Source organism: Equus caballus, chromosome 6 (genome assembly GCF_041296265.1).
Source record: "Equus caballus isolate H_3958 breed thoroughbred chromosome 6, TB-T2T, whole genome shotgun sequence".
NCBI lineage: Eukaryota > Metazoa > Chordata > Mammalia > Perissodactyla > Equidae > Equus > Equus caballus.
This window is the reverse complement of record NC_091689.1, coordinates 19,334,293-19,353,916: the sequence shown is the minus strand read 5'-3', so window position 1 is coordinate 19,353,916 and position 19,624 is coordinate 19,334,293. Positions and strand designations below refer to the sequence as shown.

Here is a 19,624-nt window from a genome sequence, read left to right as displayed (position 1 = left end):
GGGGGAAGTCTACACAGTGCAAGGACTCATTCTTTTCTTGAGCTGATGGTTTGTTTGTATCTTACAACATGTGAATTTTATCCTTTTAGGTTTCCCTCTTTGCTTTGGCTGCCAGGAAACTCAAAAAAAATATTTACAACTTGCCTCAAGAGGATCTTATTTGTAGTTTGAACTCTGTGAAAGTTTATCCCGACTGTGCCTAATTTTCCTACTCATATTCCTTTTGCCCCATATCCTAATTTTAAAAAAAATTCACTGCATTGTATGTATATCTGCATATACATATAATTTTCCTTAAATCATTTTTTTTAAAGCAGGGTATAAATAAATACATATGTATGTTGAGTGGTACAGCATTTCAGAATCTCATGTTGAGGGAACGCAGGAAGAAAGAGAGACTTTCAGTATGGGCTACTAAGAGAACTACCTTCTAAACAGAGTAAAACTCGGAGAGCTCCCAACAAGTATTTGTAATGTAGCAGTGACTCCAAACTTGCTCTCTCACTATGGAAAATTGGGAGAAGCAAGGGAACAATGAGTGACCCTGACAAACCCCAGTCCTCAGTGCTGAGAGCCAGTGGTTTAATCTGTTGTCATCGCCACAATTATGAATCGGCCATGATGTGGTGCATGAGAGCTCCTTCTGGTTGCGGGCCACAGTGGCTGGGAGCTGCTGGCCTCAGCACTTGGGAGCCCGGCCCCATGGGGGCGGTGCATGGTGCAGCTGTTACCCTCTGCTAACATGCTTGGGATTTTACTGGCTCCTTTTCTGGAAGGCTTTGGTCTCACAACCTGCAGGGAGCAGCCTGGCCTGCCAGCTTTTAGAACCTGTGAGACCAAATATTTAAAGAGTTCTGCAACAATGGTTAGAAAGAAGCAAACCTTGACCCACAGAAAATAAAGTGCCAGATGGGGGAGGGAAAGAAGGAGACTGCAGTTCATGAGGCTGCAGAATTCCAATTCAGAGCAACGTTATGTAACTGAAATTTCTGAAGGCACGTGACTAGAGGGCCTAGTAGAACTTTTTAAAGTGACAGAAAACTTCTAAGATTGTTTTACTCAAAACCATTGGCCTGGGAAAAGAACAGATGAAGGATAGCTAAAAACCTTCTATAATCCCTTAAGACCTGGCCAAGAATCCCAGGAAATAACAAAAGCATAGAAAGAATTTCCATCACTCACACACTCCTCCTTTGACCCCGCGTCCTTTTCCTCATCAAGGTACCAACATCTCTGCCTCCCTGCAGCTGGAACAGCTGTCCAGTCTCCACAGCAACATTCACTCACCAGTTTGCCACTATTCACCTGACTGGATTTTGGCCATCACAGAAACTGCTCTCCCCCAGGTCACAGTGCTGCCAGATTAATCATCTTAAAGCATGCATCTGGTGAAAAACCTTCATCAACTCCTTACTAAGTAAAACAGAAATTCAGCTTAGAATTCAAAGCCTTTCATGATACGGCCCCAAACAGTTACACTGTAAACTCCCAACACGTATATTACATACTAAACTTTTCACTACACCCTCTGCTCTCTGAAATGGTGTTCATGCCACTCCTATCATTGGGACATTTCCCCACCAATCTCCAATGTCTAAGACCTACTTAGCTTTTAAAGGCCTGGCTGCAATGCCATCTTTTTTCCAGGGAACGTTCATGGCTCCACAGAGTAGAAGCTGCTTCTTCCCCACTGCCCTGCCCATACCTGCAAAATGTCCCTCTCTGATGGCCCTGGTCACTGCCCTGGCATGCTAGTGGTTACTTATGGACGTGTCTTATTGCAATGACAAGGCTGGGAGCTCCTCAAGGTCTGGCTCTGATATGGGCCTGTCTCTCTTTCTCTTCTAGCGCTGAAGGCACACATGTAATGAATAGTTGATGGAGAAGTGAATGAAAAAATGACCAAAGGGCTCTCTTTAGCACTTTTCCATTCAATTTTGCCACTGTGTCTTGGGAAATAGATTTAGGATTAGAACTCATGACCTCCTGGCATCCAACCCTGTGGTCATACCACAGTATTATTGTTTCCAAGGGTGTCCTTTTCTGTCTTCATCCCATCTTCTTTTCTCATAAAACAGTGTTTTACAAACTGTGGTTCAGGGACCACTTCCAGACTAACAAAATTTATAGAGGCCCTCCTCTGTCCGTGACTCTGGGTTTGTCTCCTTGCTAGGAAGCAATTCTGGTCAGAAGGATCTGGGTCAATGAGGGTGAATGGGTGAAAAGGAATGGAAAAAATTTCAGAAATAACCTTAAGAGGATAAAGAATAAAATTTTTACTTAAACACTTTCTTAGATTACATGGTATCAGAGTTTATATATAAACCAGAAAATTTTATGTAAACTGAGTAGGAAAAATAACTAACTAGCTGGAGCACTGATCCATGGTAATGTGTCCCTATGGAGCATCATGTGGAGAGCCCAGCCAAATGGGTGCTGGGATGGTCCAGTCAAGTCAGATGCTGAATTCATCTGAGCTTCCATTTCACTTTGACTTTCCTCAGTGATGTGCTGACCTCTCCTCTTACAGGCAAAGGGAGCTGGGCTCAGCATTCATCCCCCCTTGGTGGAGCAGAGCCGGACCTTTTATGTTTTCTAATGGCAGCTGTGGATATGTTAATACTCTTTCACTCAGTCCTACTGCCACAACAGATGCTAAAAAGTCTGACACAAATCACAGATTTTCAGAACAGAAAAAGACTAAGGTCAATTTAAAGCAGAAAGAGACCATGGTCCATCTGTCCCTTCTCTTCCCCCCTAGTGATGAAGTGACACATATGGGGCCATGGAGTGAACAGAAAGAAATGATGCAATGCTCTGGACAGGCTCTTTTCACTCGACCAGGAGTTTCTAATCAAGGGTCCACACAAGGTCCACCTCAAGCTTTGGCAAAGTTCTATACCAAGTGAATGTAGTTATTAGACTACTTTCTAAAGGACAGTGATAAGATGAGACTCAATCAGAACTGACTGAAATGGTCTCCCCTGTTATGCTCGTTTACTCACTCACCCACTGAACCTCTCATCATTTTGTGTCTCTTTTTATACTTCAAAAAAACAACAGCCTGGAGCAGAAGCCACAGGACCAAGCTGGGCAGAGACCATGGCATGGGCCAGGAAAGTCATGGTTCAAACTTGAGAGAATACGCTAAATTAACTTTCCTCCCCTCAATTTTCATTTTGAAAAATGTTAAACCTTCAGGAAAGTTCAAAGAATAGTAAAATGAACATCTATATACCTCTCATCAAGATTCACCAAACGTCAATGCTTTGCCATATTTGTTTGCTATATCTTTCTCCTCCCTCCCTTTATATATCTAGCTTTTCCTTTTTTTTCACATATGAACAATGTAAAATCATGCTGCAGAGATCATGATACCGTGCCCCTCCATACTTTGGCACGCGTTTTCTAAGAATGAGGGCATTCTTCTACAGAGCCACAATACTTCCCCCACAGCCAGGAAGATTAATAACTCCCTACAGCCAGTTTACAGATCATATTTAAATGTCTTCAACTGTCCCCCAAAAGTCCTTAATTTTCTGTTTTCCTCCCCATCTAGGATCTAATCAACGTTTACACATAGAATTTAGTGGTTACGTCTCTTTAGTCTGTTTAATGTATACCAGTCCCTCTATCTTTTTTTTTTTTTAAATAATACTGGTTTTTTTTTTTAAGAGGCCAGGCCAGTTGTCTTGTAGAATGTCTCATGTTCTGGATTTATCAACTTGCTTCCCCATGGAAGGAGGAAGAGAGAAAGGGACAGAAACAAACCCACTGTGGCAAAATTAATCTTCTCTTAATCTCCTATAAACAGAAAGTTAGGTTTTGAGTCCTGACTAGATGCTGGGTGAACATTTTGGCTTGACTACTCCACAGCTGATAGTGTATACTTCATGTTGCATTCCTTCCAAAAGTACAAATTGTCAGCTTGCCCAGATTTGAATACTTGGTTAAGATGCTAATAGCCAGATCTTTCTATTTTAAGGCTACCTTCCAGTCTTTGTAATTAATAAATAATCTGTGCAATAAGACTTTTAGATCACGTAACTACCCTGTTCTCAAAAACCCTTTCAACCACTGATTTGGGTATCTACTGATGATTTTTGCCTGAATCAATCATAACTTTGCAAGTTGTAAAATGGTGCTTTTCTAATCCTATAATGCCTCCTACATTTATTAGGTGGCTCTCTTTTGTCAAGAGCTTTTCCTGCTCTGCCCCAACTTTTTTGTTTTTATTTTTGTTTTTCAGTATTATTACAGATTCACCGATTTTTTTAAAAAAATTCAATGTATTAAAATCCATTACCATTACCATTCTTTCTGATATTCAAGTTGTCCCAATTAAGACTGGTGGGAGCCCTTTCAAGTGATCCCCTGTGTCCTTGCGGGTGTGTCTTCACAACTCTTTGAGCATTCCTACGCTTTTTGGCAGAGCAAATGTTTCAGGCTCACCTTCTATGTTTCCTGCCCCTGACTCTAAGGAACCTAGATTTCTTTTGGTGAGAAACGAACGGTATATAGAAACCTAGATAGAGTACTTCATGCTCATTACTACTGGGTTGTCATTGCTTCTAGGCCCTTTTAGTGAGCAGAATTAAAAGATACTGGGTTAAATCATATGGTATTGCTGATATTTGACCACCTGTGGCCTAAAAACTGTTAATTTCAAGTGGTTCAACCTAACACACTGTTTAAAAATTATGAGTTCATATTAACACCTCCAACTGAAATCTAATACTACAGAGTTCGTCCTTCTTCTCCCATTCCATACTCACATCTTCATTCTCCCAGTGAGAACCTCAGCTCCCAATGGCATCAATATTCAAAATAGTTTTGGAATTACAATCCCAATACCATTAGCAACAAAGAACCTACTAAGTTTAAGATTTCTTTGGAGTTTATTTTAGAATATAGTGACTAAGGGTATACAGTCAGAGTGATCAAAAGCAGAGTGCCCAAAAGTTACTTAATTCTTTTTTTCTGTATGTGGTGATGCTATGTATTTGCTAAACATTAGGACCATTTATTTTTGTTTCATGTCAATTTTAGAGATTTTGCTTTTATCTCCTTTTAGAGTTGATTTAATTTTATTATTGAATATTAAAAACATTTAAATGGTTTAAAGTTAAAGTATACCCAGAGAAGTCTTATTCTCATCTCTATATTCTACCTTGTTCCTACCCATCCCCGATAGATAACTATATTTATCATTTTCTGGTTTATCCTTTCTGTGTTTCTGCTTTTCCTTGGTAAATATTTTTAATTTTCTCTTCTTTCTTATACAGTCAAAATCCTATCAATTCTCTTTTGCAACTTGCTTTTTCACTTAACAACAAATCCTGCAAATTACTCCATATCAGTTCAGGACCAGAATCATAGAATCATCAGAGTTGGAAGTTCCTTAGAGGTCACCCTAGCCCAAATCTTACGCCCAAAATGCCTCCAAACCAAAATCAACCCACATCTTGATAGAGTTAGGATAGGGGGTGGTGGAGTTCATTGCCTCATTAGGCAAGCCATTCAATTTTAGAGAATTCTAACTAATAGAAAGTATCTTCATATACTGAACTGAAATCTGACTCTGAGAAACTTTATAATTCAGCCCTCTGTAGCACAAGAATTAGCTGGCTCCCTCTTTCATCATGTAGCCCTTCAAACATGACTCTTCCCAAGAAATAGGCCCATCCCTTTCTTGTTCTAAATGGTTTATAACTGTGTGTAACTGTAGTTCTTTTCATAAATTTTCACTTATTTTGTGTCAAGAACACATCGAAGTTGTAGGAACCACTGGAACATCAATGTGAAGAAGGTATCAGAGGTCAAGAGAAAGAAGGCCAGAATTCCCTCATTCAACAATGACTGGGCATCCACTGCTCTAGGTGTTTGGGTTGTAGCTGAGAACAAAGATTCCTACCTACTTACATTTTAGTGGGAGAGGAGACAGAAAATAAATGGTATTGTACTTAAGTGCTGTGAAGTTAAAAAAGGAAGAAATATTAGAAGAGAGCAAGGGACTGGAAGTGCTGATTACAATTACAAATAGGATAGTCAGGGCAGGCCTCAATGAGACGATAACATTTGAAGATGACTTGAAGGAGGTGAGGGAATGAGCCATGGGCTTTATGAGGGCGAAGGACTTGGGCAAAAGGAAGAGCTAGTGCAAAGGCCCAGAATCCACCAAGTTAGTTCACCTAAAGGCACTGAACTACCGGGTACAACTCAACCAAGACAGCTTGTACGTAGAGCAGAGATGGCTCGGCCTCTGTACTCTTTTTACTTCCTGTCCAAGAGATCTTAAATCTAGGCTTGCAGGTGTTCAGAATGTGGCTCTGCATGCCTAAGGGAGCAATGAGAGGAGCTGAGTCCCATGGCGTCAGAAAGTCTTTCTATCTGAAGCTCTCTCTAACATCTCTCTTTCTTCTTTTACCTCTAGTAGTAGAGTTTCCCTATAAACCGGATTTAAAATATCAGATTGGAGTTACTTTAAGACAGGCTACGAAAATACCGAAAATAAGCATATCAGAGATCTTGAATATATGGGAAATCTTGCTCTCATTAAAAACTTTTTTCTCTCTACGTCCTAGAAATCACCTCTTGAGAGGATAGAATTATAACAATGGTGGGTATTACTTTTTACTCTCATTTTCTGGATAGAGAAATTGAGGCTCTGAGAGATTAAGTAACTTGCCTAAGGTCACAGAACTGCAGAACGATGATTTAATGGGACAGGATTTAAAAGAGACGGTGTTGAAAAAAGTTAATTAGATCAAGAAGTTTTATTTCAATGGAAGGTGACATTTCCTTTAGCTACCCTTAGTTCCATATTTTATCTTTAAGTTTAAAATTTAAACATTCCAGAAGCATTCCAGTAATAATTACCCCAAATGTGTTTGAGGAAAAGTTTCTCTCTGATAATGATTAAGTTGACAATGATTTCATTTTTAGGTACCAAATCCAAATCTGATGACTTTTCACACTCAACGTGAAAATCCACAACCAGTTCTGATACCAACTTTATTCAAAGTGGATATTCCTTAGTATGTCAGAGAAAGTCAGGTCTCAAGTACTTTCTCTTGGAAAGGTATACAAAAATAAGAAAAAGTAACTAAAGAAAGAATATAAATATATTTTCACTTCAATATACTACACTTTTAAATTTGCTTTGCAATTTCCAGAAGAGACATAGTGAATATGTAAAAATAAAACAGAAATTGCAACCAAATTTTATTAACTTTATCACAGACTAAACACAATGGGGGAAAAGGCCAGTATTTAACGGATTTAAATCCTAGTGGATGAAATTAAGAATAGTCACAAAGTCAAGGAATTAACTATGTCTAGACATCGCTCCTAGATTTCTATTTGAGGAACAGCATTTTTTTCTCATCCTTTGAATTCCCAAGCTAGGAATTCAGAACCTGCTGTTGAAAGGATCATCATCCTTAATTCTCAATCCATTTATCAGGCTAAAATGCAAATGTAAGTGGTGAATACATTTCAACAGCCTTGGAGCTCCAAAAAGCCTTCTCAGGGAACATGCTGTGCTAACTGGGGAAGGGTTAAGCCACCCCTATTTTTCAGATGTGAAAACAGTTGCTCTGATATGAGAAGAATCATTACAATGGTGCCAGTTCCCATCTATAAAAGCTATACACATTTTTTGCACAACTGTATGATTGTTATGGCAACCATAAAAATGGAACTATCATTCTTCAAATTACACACTACCCATATGGGATTACCTACATACGTTTGTTCTTCTACACTACCCAGAATTTCCTTTCAGAAAGTGCTATGTCTGTCCTATAGATGTTTAGGAGCAAGATAAAGCGGTCTCTTTCAAAGGGAGATTCCACAACAATGAATCTTTCAAAGAAAGCTCTTCAAGAATTCTAGAGCTTCCCTGTCAAGTCTTTTAATCCTATAGTACCGTGAGGCCTCAAAATATTCCCCCTGGGAGGCAGGGGAACTGCCTGGAAAATGTATTCCCCAAATGATTGCTTTTTATTAAGAGGATGATTAAAGCACCATGAATGGGCCGTAACGGAGCTTGCATGGTTCTGCAAAATACTGAGAACATTCACTAGAGTCTCTGTTAGCAAGTTAAGAGACTTGTTTAAGAGACACACACAAGCATTTTAACTAAATTTACTGCTGAAAATAATAACATGAATGTATCAAACAAAAACACCAATAGAAATTTCTGCTATATTTCAGGATGATGAGGGACTCTCTCATTACTTTGGCCAGCATGAGTAGAACTTTGTAAATTTAACAGAAAAAAGTGTGAATTCTTTCTTCTCATTAATGGGGAAAGCCAAGTGTAGTCTTGTGTGTCTTTTAAATATTCATTTTGGGCCAAAATTCTGTTTCACTGTTCACAGAGCTGACCCTATTGTTTAAAAGTAAAAAGCAGGCTGGTAATGACTTCCTGGCTGATTTTAATATTAAATACTTAGACTTTAAGAGAAAAACGTGTTCATGATTACTGTTTGCTCCAGAGAGTTTCCAAATAAGGCACTGAAACTCATCTAGTTTTCCTTTCTCAAAAAAAAAAAAAAAATTTAAAAAACCACAAAAGACACGAAGTCTCCCTTTGAGGTGGGCAGGGCAAGTCAAGCTCTCCTAGCAGCAGCCCTAGCTACAGTAGGCGCCCCCTTGGCTGCAGAGGGTAGTGACACACAGAGGCCACTTCTCCACTCCCACCCCATCTTCAGGAAAGGAGGAGCCCCAAGGGACCCAAGATGACCCCGTTCACGTCTGCACCTCTTTCTGAATCCCAGGTTCAAGTCTCCCAGTACACTCTCTCTATCTCAGCCCAACTCTCATAGCTCAGTCCTTACCAAGCCTGGGACTGGTGCTGAATTCATGATTCTACCTTCTTTTCCTACTGAAGTAGCTCTCCCCAACTGGACTCCAGTCTCCTCTCCTTCTCTCCTGCCTTTCAGATCCTTTAGCATTTGGCTACCAGGATGAAGTTCCTAAGATATAGCATTAGATTATACTCCTTTCTCAAAAACCTTCACTGGCTTCCAGCTATCTTGACATTACAGTCCTTGGCTTGGCATTCAATACCCTCCACAATCTGGCTTCAAACTGATGAGGATTTTTAGGCTGGTTAATTTTAAAACTACAGATGAGAAGCAGACTCCGAGGAGTGGAATTTGCTTGCCCCTTTGTTGGGAAGCATTTACATTTCTAAGGGAAACCTCTATCTGTGAAGATGCCTCCCTCTCTGTGCCAGGAAGAAGGGGGATGGCCTTATCTCTAGAAACTCTTAATCAATGCCAGAGGCAAGGACTTAAGTTCTTTACTGTCTGGCAACCTCATGTAACTGACCCCCCCCCCACCCCGACCCCCCGCAGCCCCCCCTGCCCAAATCCTCCTTTGTCTTTAGCTGAGGATAAAATTCAAGCGGAGACTTCTGCCATTTATTCAATCCAGTTCGATGCTTATCTAAAATTTGTGTGACGGCCAAATGGCCGGACCCTACAGGCACTGACACCATTTTAACTTTTTTACATATTCTTTGTCCTGTAAAGAGATAACTCACATACCTATGCCTTAAATTTAGCCTTACTCTCCACCCAACTTTGCAGCAGAAGCAGCAGCAGAAGCGGCAGCAGCAACATGCCGGCAGCAGCTCTGCCTGCCCATGGGTCCTGTCTGTCCCCATGCCAGCGGCGGCAGCAGCAGCTCCCCGTGCCAGCAGCATCTCTGACTGCCCGTGGGTCCTGTCCCCACACAGCAGAAGCTCTGACTGCCCATGGGTCCTGTCCCCATGCTATTCTATTCTCTAAATAAAAGAGCACTACTGCCAGATCTTAAGAGTCTAAGAAATCTTTCTTTCGACTCCTCGGCTCACCAACCCCACATCAAAACTACTTTTCCATTCTTACTTAAGATGACTTAACATTCATTAGCATAGAACCTTAGTAAATCAGTTCTGCCAAACATCCTGAATTAGTGATTTGTGTAGACTCATCATCTCTTCTTCTAGACTTTATTCTTTTTGAAGAAAAGGACTGTTTCTCTCAATTATGTATTTTTAAATTCCCACAATATTTATTTCAGGTTCTTGCAAATAGTAGAGAGAATAAATATTGACTGAACTGAATCTTTATTTGGGTTTTTTCAGCTCCAACCAGTGGGAAAAAAGGCTGGGGCTATGGAGCCAAGAATGATTCCTTTACCAGAAGCACCTTTACCATTCTGTGAGAATGGAATCCACTTTAGGTGAAAGCTTGGGACCTCCAGCCATGGTGTGGGAACATTGCCCTAGAGAACTTTCTAGGTTTAGAACCAGAGTCCTTTGGAATATGAATATACTGATACTCAAGGGCAGATGAAAAGAGGACCAAAAAAGGGGTGAGGGAGAATAGAATTTGGGGGCAGAAGGCAGTCTGAAATTTTTACTCTACATATAACATAAACATCTTTTTGGTAAGGCAATGAACCTTAATGCTCATCAGAAAGAAAGAAGGGGCAATATTTTATCAAGCGTAGGACAGACCCTGTAGCTAGCACAGTACATGTTATTACATTTAATCCCTGCCACAACCCCATAAGAAAGATAGTATCTGTACATCCCTTTTCACTCGTAAAGAAAGTTAAAAGGAGTTAAGTAACTTGCCCAAGAATACATACCTAGTAAGTGGCAATGAGTGATGAGTCAAGCCAAATTTGTCTCTAAAACCTATGTTCTTTTATTTCACCCTTGTGATATCAGGGTCATTTAGTTTCCAAACTCCTGGGATAGAAAAACAATCAGTGACACGACGCATAAAGGGAGGAGGGAACACAGGCTGTGGCAGACTGTTGTCTGTCCTGACACTTCCTTTCTCAAACCAAGATGTAATCCAAACCAATCCTTGCCCTAGAATTTGGAATTGGGACAGAGAAAGGGAAAGAGAATTATGGAGGAAGGTGTGTGAGAGAAGGAGGAGAGAGAAATCAGGCTTCCTCTGGGTGGCTGTGGTAGCTGTTGCGGTAGCAGGCATCCCACAGAAGTGTAGGAAGCAAAAGAGGCTAGTCTGAGCGAGGGGAAGAAGGAGGCAGATGTGTAGACAGCAGAAGAGGCAGAGATGAAGAAAGAAGACTTTCTGGGTTTCCTGTCTCACTTCAGTCCCTGGTTCCCTGCCCTTGGATTCTGGGAGACACCACAGGATCCTTAAAACAAATTCCCCTTCCTGCTTAAAAGCAAGCTCCAGTGGTTTCTGTTATTTGGGACCAAAAAAGTCTTAATTAATGCAACATCTGTGGAAAGTTTCCTAGAATGGCTAACTTGCCATGGCTTTCTCTAATGCTTTCTCATTAGCAAGCCATGACAGGATGTTACAGTAGATGCTTCCACACTGCCCACTCCTGGGGGGCACGGTGAGTGTCCGTAGGTGTGCAAAGGCAGAGGGAGAGCATGGCAGAATATCCATATCAAGTTTGAAATATTAAAAACAAATCAATTTTAAAAAAAGACTGCTTTTGTAATTCAAATTACACAAACTATAATACTATAAAGTCTTTTGGCCAGTAGGGATTTAAAGAAAAAAGGCTCTAATTTCTATTTTCTCAATACATGTGGTGTTTTCAATTATTTTTTTTTAATGTTTATCAAGGGCGTGGGTTTAAGAAGGTGGAGACACATGAGGATGATGGGTAAGAGCTTCCTGGACTGCAGACCTAAATTCAAGTCCCAGCTCTGGCCCTCAGCCATGTGACCTTGGGCAAGTGACTACACTCATCTGAGCCACAGCTTCTTCATTTTTAAAATAGGGATAATTATTTCACAGGGTTGATTTAATGATTAAATAAAGCACTATGTACCTATAAAATGAATATATGAGATAATACATATAAAAAGGTATAAAAAGGCAATCAATAAATCATTTGTTTTGGTATATGTGTATTTGCCACGTTAACAATAAAGCTAAGTGAAAACTTCAAACTTCTACATGTGTTAATTTTCTTTATCCTAGATATTCTGGGCTGAACGTGAACGGAGACGATCTATTACTGGGGAGCTGATCTTTCTCTCGGGGTCCTCTGGGGGGTACATCAAACCCCAGGGCAGAGAAGACCAGAGAGGAATCCTCGTGAGGGCCTACTACGCACCTGCACTGTCCCAGAGCTGGCAGACAGCTGAGATCATGCCACTGATTTAATATTTTCAAAATAACTCTATTTCAAAAAGAAACGATTAAATATAACTATAGAAAAGGATAATTGAACACACATTGAAAGCATTGTTATGCTTGTGGGAACACTCCTACCCTAGGAATTCTAATTACATCTGTAAGACCACAGGAGAACTGTTTAAACAATCACAATTTGAAACTCCTGATCCTCCCATACACAAACTTTGGTGTAATTCCACTAAGTCACCTCTCAGGCAAAAAGATTACAGGGCAACTTCACAATCGTGCACTAAGAGTAAATATAAACTAACAAGACCATTTCTTTACACACATGATAGAATTTCTATGCACATGTATATCCTCCTTTAAAAGTCAGAAAGGGACTCCGTACACTTATTCACATAATGCCACAACTGCTCAAAAGGTTTTTGGAATTCTTTAAGAACTACTTTCTAAGCCAATTCATGAGCTTCACAAGAAAATCAGTTTTACTACTTTATAATTATACTTTATTTTTTTTGAAGTTGTATTATCCAGCTTGATCACCCACCTGATTTACCACCCTTGGCTCTAAACTGACTTGGCTGTTTCCAAAAATCAAATCCACTCTCAAAAGATGAAGATCTGCCATTGTTGAAAATGTGCCTCAGGCTCTGAAGGCAATTTCCGAAGAGGAGTCCAAAAATGTGTATGTCCTCCACTGGCTCCTTACCCACTGCCTGCCAGCAAGCTCAAATCCTCCTCATTCTCAAAAACATCTTCAGGCCCCTGCTTCTCTCAATCTCCCCTGCACTTCCTCTGTACCAGAAAGCTCCTTAAAACAGATATTTGTCCTTAGTGCCCCTACTTTTTCACCTCCCTTCCACTCCGCAGCGGACTACAATCTGGCTTTGGCTCCCGTCACTCCACTGAAACAGCTCGTGAGATACCCAAAAGACAAAGAAAAGGACTTGATGGCTAAACGCAGCGACTTCTGTTCTAGCTTTGTCCTGGCTGATCTCGCACAGGGCACAGGGCAGCTGGCTCCTGCTGGAAACTTGTTGCCAACTCTGCCTTTGTCTTTAACTCTTCTAATATCTTCGTTTCCGCGCCCCAACCCCACCTTTTCCTAAGAAGCTTCCACCCTTTAATTGTTGGAGCTCTGCAGAGTCCATCATGCGCCCTCTTTCCTTTTCAGACTGCATGCTTACTAGGCATATTCACTCATTTTGGTGGCTTTACTACTTCTGTACACCTAAATAGATATCTGTAGCCTGGACCTCTTTTGTGAGTGCCAGGCCTGTTTTTCTTTCTGCCTCTGGGACATCTCCTTTTGGTATTCTAGGCACTTAATATCCAAATTTGACTCATTTTTCCCCTTCCAAACATTTGTTCATGCCCTCTAACTCACAATCTCAGATGTTCCTGAATTTCACCTTTGCCTCTGGTTTACTGACACAGTTCAAGGGCCATATAGATATTTCCCCCTAATGAGAGGTCTTCTCAGAGGATGTAAGCAACAATGTTAGCTACTTTTTCTTCTTTCTTCTTTTTTTAATAATAAGACAAAAGTCTATGGAAATCATCTTCATCTTTCAAGGCCAAGGTCAAAGATTATCTGGTTTTAGAGCTTCCTCATGCAAAATTAATTACTTCCTCATCTGTGTTTACCTGGTGCCTCTTTTTTTTAAAATTTGAATGTTTTATTTTGAGATAACTATCAATTAACATGGAGTGATAAGAAATAATAGAGAGATGTCATCTACCTTTTACCCAACTTCCAATGGTAAAATCTTAAAAAATTACAGGATATTGACGTTTATACAAAGCACCAATCTTATTTAGATTTCCCACTCTTACTTGTACTCATTAAGTTCTATACAATTTTATCACACGTGTAGGTTCACGTAAGCACCACCTCAATCAAGATAACAAACACTACCATCATCTCAAGGATCCCTCAAGCTGTCTTCTAATAATAATCATACACAACTCCCTCCTGCCCTGCCTTCTTCAATCCCTGGCAACTATAAATCTATTCCCCATTTCTAAAATGTTACATAAATAGAATCATACAGATGTACCTTTTCAGATTGGACAAAATTTTCTGCTAGAAGTTCTCTTCTTTTATCTCCAACTCAGGCATTAAAAAGTAAAGAGACCTGAGAGTGACATCAGTGGAAGTGGCAGAGTATGGAGCCCTGAAAAAGCCACTACTCCATATAAGCATCAATAACATTGACAAAATAGTCAAAATCAATCTTTTCATAACTCTGGAAATTAACCAAAGGCTTGTAACAATCTGAAGTACATTTACTCAAGAGAAATGGCTGAATGTCAATAAGAAGAGCGAGCTTTGTGAGGTTTTTTATCTGCCTTATTCCCATGTCCTTCCCCTCATCTCTGCAACAGCCTTCTAACCATGGTGAAAACCAGCAGATTAGCAGCCATGGGAAGGGGGCAGAATAGGTTTAGAAACTCACCGAAAATAGCATTCCAGAGGAATTGTCATTATTTGACCTGGCAGTTCCCTGACACCAATCACACTAATTTGACCTGACCTACACCTTGTTCAGTGCAAAGAGCCTTATAGCCCCAGGTGTTCATCAAAAACAATCAGCAGCAATTATTTAATAGCGCAGTTTTCTGAATTGGTGATAACAATTGGGCAAATAAGAAGTTAACCAAAAAAGTTAAAAGTTAAAACTAGAGAATAAGATGTCCATAGAGGGCTTTGAAAAGGCCTGACATATTCCTGGGGATCTAGACAGCCACACACACGCCTAAGGCTGTGTACATGCCAAGGAAAAACCCGATAAGGTCTTAAGCTTTCACCTCTAGCTGATCTTGAAGCTCTGCACAGGCAGGTAGTGAAGTCTAAGGCAGAGTTGTAAAGTGCATATCTGAACATTGAAAGTATGTCCCAACACACGCACAGAGGCTCTCAGCCAAGGCTGGGAGACTATTAGTTCCAATCACTTGAGAAAATCTCTGTCCATTCATTAGCTGATCATTAAGCTAGGCAAGCAGAAACTTCAATGCTTCACATGACAAAGAGTAAAGACTATAAAATTAGTTTAGGAAAGTGACAAACAGCAGCAAAAACAAATAGCAACAACAACAAATCTTGGGGAGATGAGGGAAACAATCTGATTTTCAGACTTTCCACATTACATCATTTAAAATGCAATATACTAGATATTCTTCATGATATAGATATATCATGCAAAAGTAATAGAAAGAGATGGAGTAGCTAAACTAAAAACAAAATAGATTGCAAGATAAAAAGTGTTACTAGAGACAAAAAAGGACATTTTATAATGATAATACAGTCAATCCATCTAGAAGACATAACAATACATATATATGCACCTAAGAACAGTGCTACCAAATATATGAAGCAAAAACTGGCCAATCGGAAAGGAGAAATAGACAATTCAACCACAATAGCTAGAGATTTCAATACCTAATTTTCAATTACAGAGAAAACAATTAGACAGAAGATCAATAAGTAAATAGAATACTTGAATAATACTATTAGCCAATTAGAGCTAACAGATATCTATAGACTACCCCATCTAACAACAGCAGAACACATATTCTTCTGAAGTGCACATGGAACATTCTCCAGGCCATAAAACAAATTCAAATAAATTTCAAAAGGTTGAAATCATACAAAGTATGTTCTCTAACCAAAATGAAATGAAATTAATAACAAAAGGAAACTTGGGAAATTCACAAATATATGGAAATCAAACAAGATACTCCTAAATAACCAATGGATCAAACAAGAAATCAGAAAATTAGAAAATATTTTGAGATGAATGAAAATTAGAAATATTTTGAAATGAATGAAAACAAAAACACAACCTACTAAAATTTATGGGCTACAATTAAAGCAGTGCTTGAAGGGAAATTTATAGTTGTAAATACCTATACAAAAAAGTAGAAAGATCTAAACCCAGTAACATAACCTTCTACCTTAAGAAACTAGCAAAAGAAGAGAGAAACTAAACTTAAGCAAGCAGAAGGAAGGAAAGAATAAAGATTAAAGCAGAAATAAATGAAAGAGAATACAAAAACAAGAGAGAAAATAAACAAACCCAAAAGTTGGTTATGTAAAAAGATCAACAAAGTTGACAAATCTTTAGCTAGGCTGACAAAGAAAAAAAGAGAGAAGACAAATTCTAAACTCACAAATGAAAGAGTAGACATTACTTCTAACTTTACCAAAATAAAAAGAATTATAAGAGAATACTATGAACGCATGCCAACAAATTAGATAACCAAGATAAAAAGGACAAATTTATAGAAAGATACAAACTACTGAACCTGAAGTTTCAGTACTGAAACTGAAGTTTACTAAGAAAAAATAGAAAAGTTCAACAGACCTATAACAAGTAAAGAGACTGAATTAATAATCACAAACTCTTCTGAAACTCATTCTGTGGGGCCAGTATTATCCTCATACAAAAACGAGACAAAGATACCAAAAGAAAACTACCAGACCATGATCTCTTAGAAATACAGATGCAAACATCCTCAAGAGAACACTAGGCAAGACAAATCCAGCAACATAAAAAGGATTATACATAATGATCAGATGGGATTTAACCCAGGAATGCACGGTTGGTTCAGCATATAAAAGTCAATCAATGAAATATATATTAATAATGGACAAAAATCACATAGACACAGAAAAACCATATAACAGAATCCACCAGCCATTCATGAGAAAAACACCCAATGAACTAGGAACAGAAGGAACTGCCTTCACCTTGCTAGAAAATATCTACAAAAAAACCCCACAGCTCACATTAAAATTAACGTTGAAAGACTGAATGGTTTCCCCCTAAGATCAAGAACAAGACAAGGAGGCGGGATGGCCCAGTGGTTAAGTTTGTGTGCTCCACTTCAGTGGCCCAGGGTTTGCAGGTTTGGATCCCAGGCACAGACCAACAACCGCTTGTCAAGCCACTCTGTGGCAGCATCCCACAAAAAATAGAGGAAGACTGGCACAGATGTTAGCTCAGGGTCACTCTTATCACAAAAAAAAGAACAAGACAAGGAGGTCCACTGCTGTCACTTCTATTCAACACTGTACTGGAGGTTCTAGGCAGAGCAATTGGGTAAGGAAAAGAAATAAAAGACACCCAGATTGGAAAGGAAGGAGTAAAACAATCTCTATTTGAGATGATATGATCTTCTAAATATATTAAATCCTAAGGTATCCACAAAAAACTACTAGAGCTAATAAGTGAATTCTGCAAGTTTACAGGACTTACTTATATACAAATATCAATTTTATTTCTACATAATGGCAATGAAAAATCTGAAAATAAAATTAAGAAAACAATTTCATTTACATAGCATCAAAAAGAAAAAATGCTCAGGAATAAATTTAACAAAAGAAGTGTAAGCCTTGTATACTGAAAATGACAAAACATCATTGAAAGAAATTAAAGCTCTAATAAATGGAAAGATATCCCACGTTCATGGGTTGGAAGATTTAATGATAATACTCACCAAATTGGTCTACAGATTCAATACAAAAGGACCCTATCAAAATCCTGGGTCCTTTTTTTGCTGAGGTCTGTGGCGGGGGGAGTGGATACAGAAAATGACAAGCTGATCCTCAAATTAATACGGAAATGCAAGGGACTCAGAACAGCCATAAAAAGGGGGGTGGGGGAAGCAAAGTTAGAGGACTCACTCTTTCCATTTCAAAACCTACTGAAAGTTACAATAATCTAGACAGTGTGGTAATGGCATAAAGTTAGACATGCAGATCAACTGAAGAGAAGTGAGATTCCAGAAATAATTAGAAACATTCAATTGATTTTCAACAGGGGTGCCAAGACAATTCAATGAAGAAAGAAACATCTTTTCCTATGGTGCTGAGACAACTGTATATCCACATGCAAAGAGTAATGAAGTTTGACCCCTAATATCACACCATATATAAAAATTAACTAAAAATGGATTATAATCATAAATGAATGAGCTAAACTATAAAACTCTTAGAATAAAACAGGTGTAAATCTTTGTGATCTTGGATTGCCAATGGTTTCTTAGGTATGACACCAAAAGCAACCAAAGAAATAATAGATAATTTAGACTTCATCAAATTTAGAAACCTTTGTGCTTCAAGCACAAAGCATCAAGAAAGTGCAAAGACAACCCATCAATGGGAAAAAATACTTGCAAATCATCTATCTGATAAATAACTGGTATCTAAAATATATAAACTACTCATAACTCAATAATATAAAGACAATCCAATTTTAAAGTGGGCAAAGAATTTGAATAGATGTTTCTCCAAAGAAGATATACAAATGGCCACTAAGCACAGGAAAACATTTCAGCATGATTAGGCATTAGGGAAATGGAAATCAAAACCACAATGAGATACTATTTCACACCTGCAAGGAGGGCTATAATTCTGAATACAGATAACAAGTGTTGGTGAGGATATGGAGCAATCAGGACCCTCATACATTACTGGCAGGCATGTAAAATAGTGCTGCCACTTTGGAAAACAGTTTGACAGTTAATCAGAAAGTTAAACATAGACTGACTACATGAACCAGCAATTCCACTCACAGGTGTATACCCAAGATAAATGAAAACATATATCCACACAAAAACTTGCACACAAATATTCACAGTAGCATTATTCATAACAGTCAAAAAGTGGAAACAATCCACATGTCCCTCAACCAATGGATAAATAAAATGCAGTATATTCATACAATGGAATACTATTCAGGCACAAAAAGGAAAGAAGTAGATACATGCTACAACAAGGATGAACCTTGAAAACATTTATGCCAAGTAAAAGAAGCCAGACACAAAAGGCCGCTTATTATATGAATCCATTCACATGAAATGTCCAGAATAGGGAAATTCATAAAGATAGAAAGTAGATTCATTGTTGCTGGGAGCGAGAAGGGAGACAGAATGGGGAGTGATTGCTATGGGTATGGGATTTCTTTTTTGGGGTGATGAAAATGTTCTGGGAATTAGAGGTGATGACTGCACAATTTTGAGAATATACAAGAAACTACTGAATTGTACAAGTTAAAAAGGTGAAATTTATGGTGCCTGAATATCTCAATATAAAAAACAGTGAAGTGACTTTGTCACCTTGACGCTTATGTATCCCCATACCCCAACAATTTACTCCAAATCCTAGGCAACCCATACAAAAAATATTTTTTGTATCATTACAGTATAATTTCCAAACAAATTTTATTTAGAAATATAGAAATTAGTCATCTTTCCTGTGCATTCATATTTCCACAATGCTAAAAAATTATTTCCGGGTATAAATTCAAATATTGTCTTCTCTGCTAATAGGCATTCTTCCACCTATCCAGATAAAATCTACTGATCACCTCACACCAGCCAGAATGGCTACTATTAACAAGACAAGAAATAACAAGTGTTGGAAAGGATGTGGAGAAAAGGGAATCCTTAAACACTGCTGGTGGGAATGCAAATTGGTACAGCCG

At 38.8% G+C, this 19,624-nt stretch overlaps 1 protein-coding gene across 33 annotated transcripts in view; it reads right to left on the bottom strand.

Annotated features, from left to right (window-relative positions):
• The window catches only part of DIS3L2 (DIS3 like 3'-5' exoribonuclease 2), a 344,867-nt gene that overhangs the window by 146,975 nt on the left and 178,268 nt on the right, over nt 1–19,624 (bottom strand). The gene's annotated exons all lie outside the window — the stretch shown is intronic.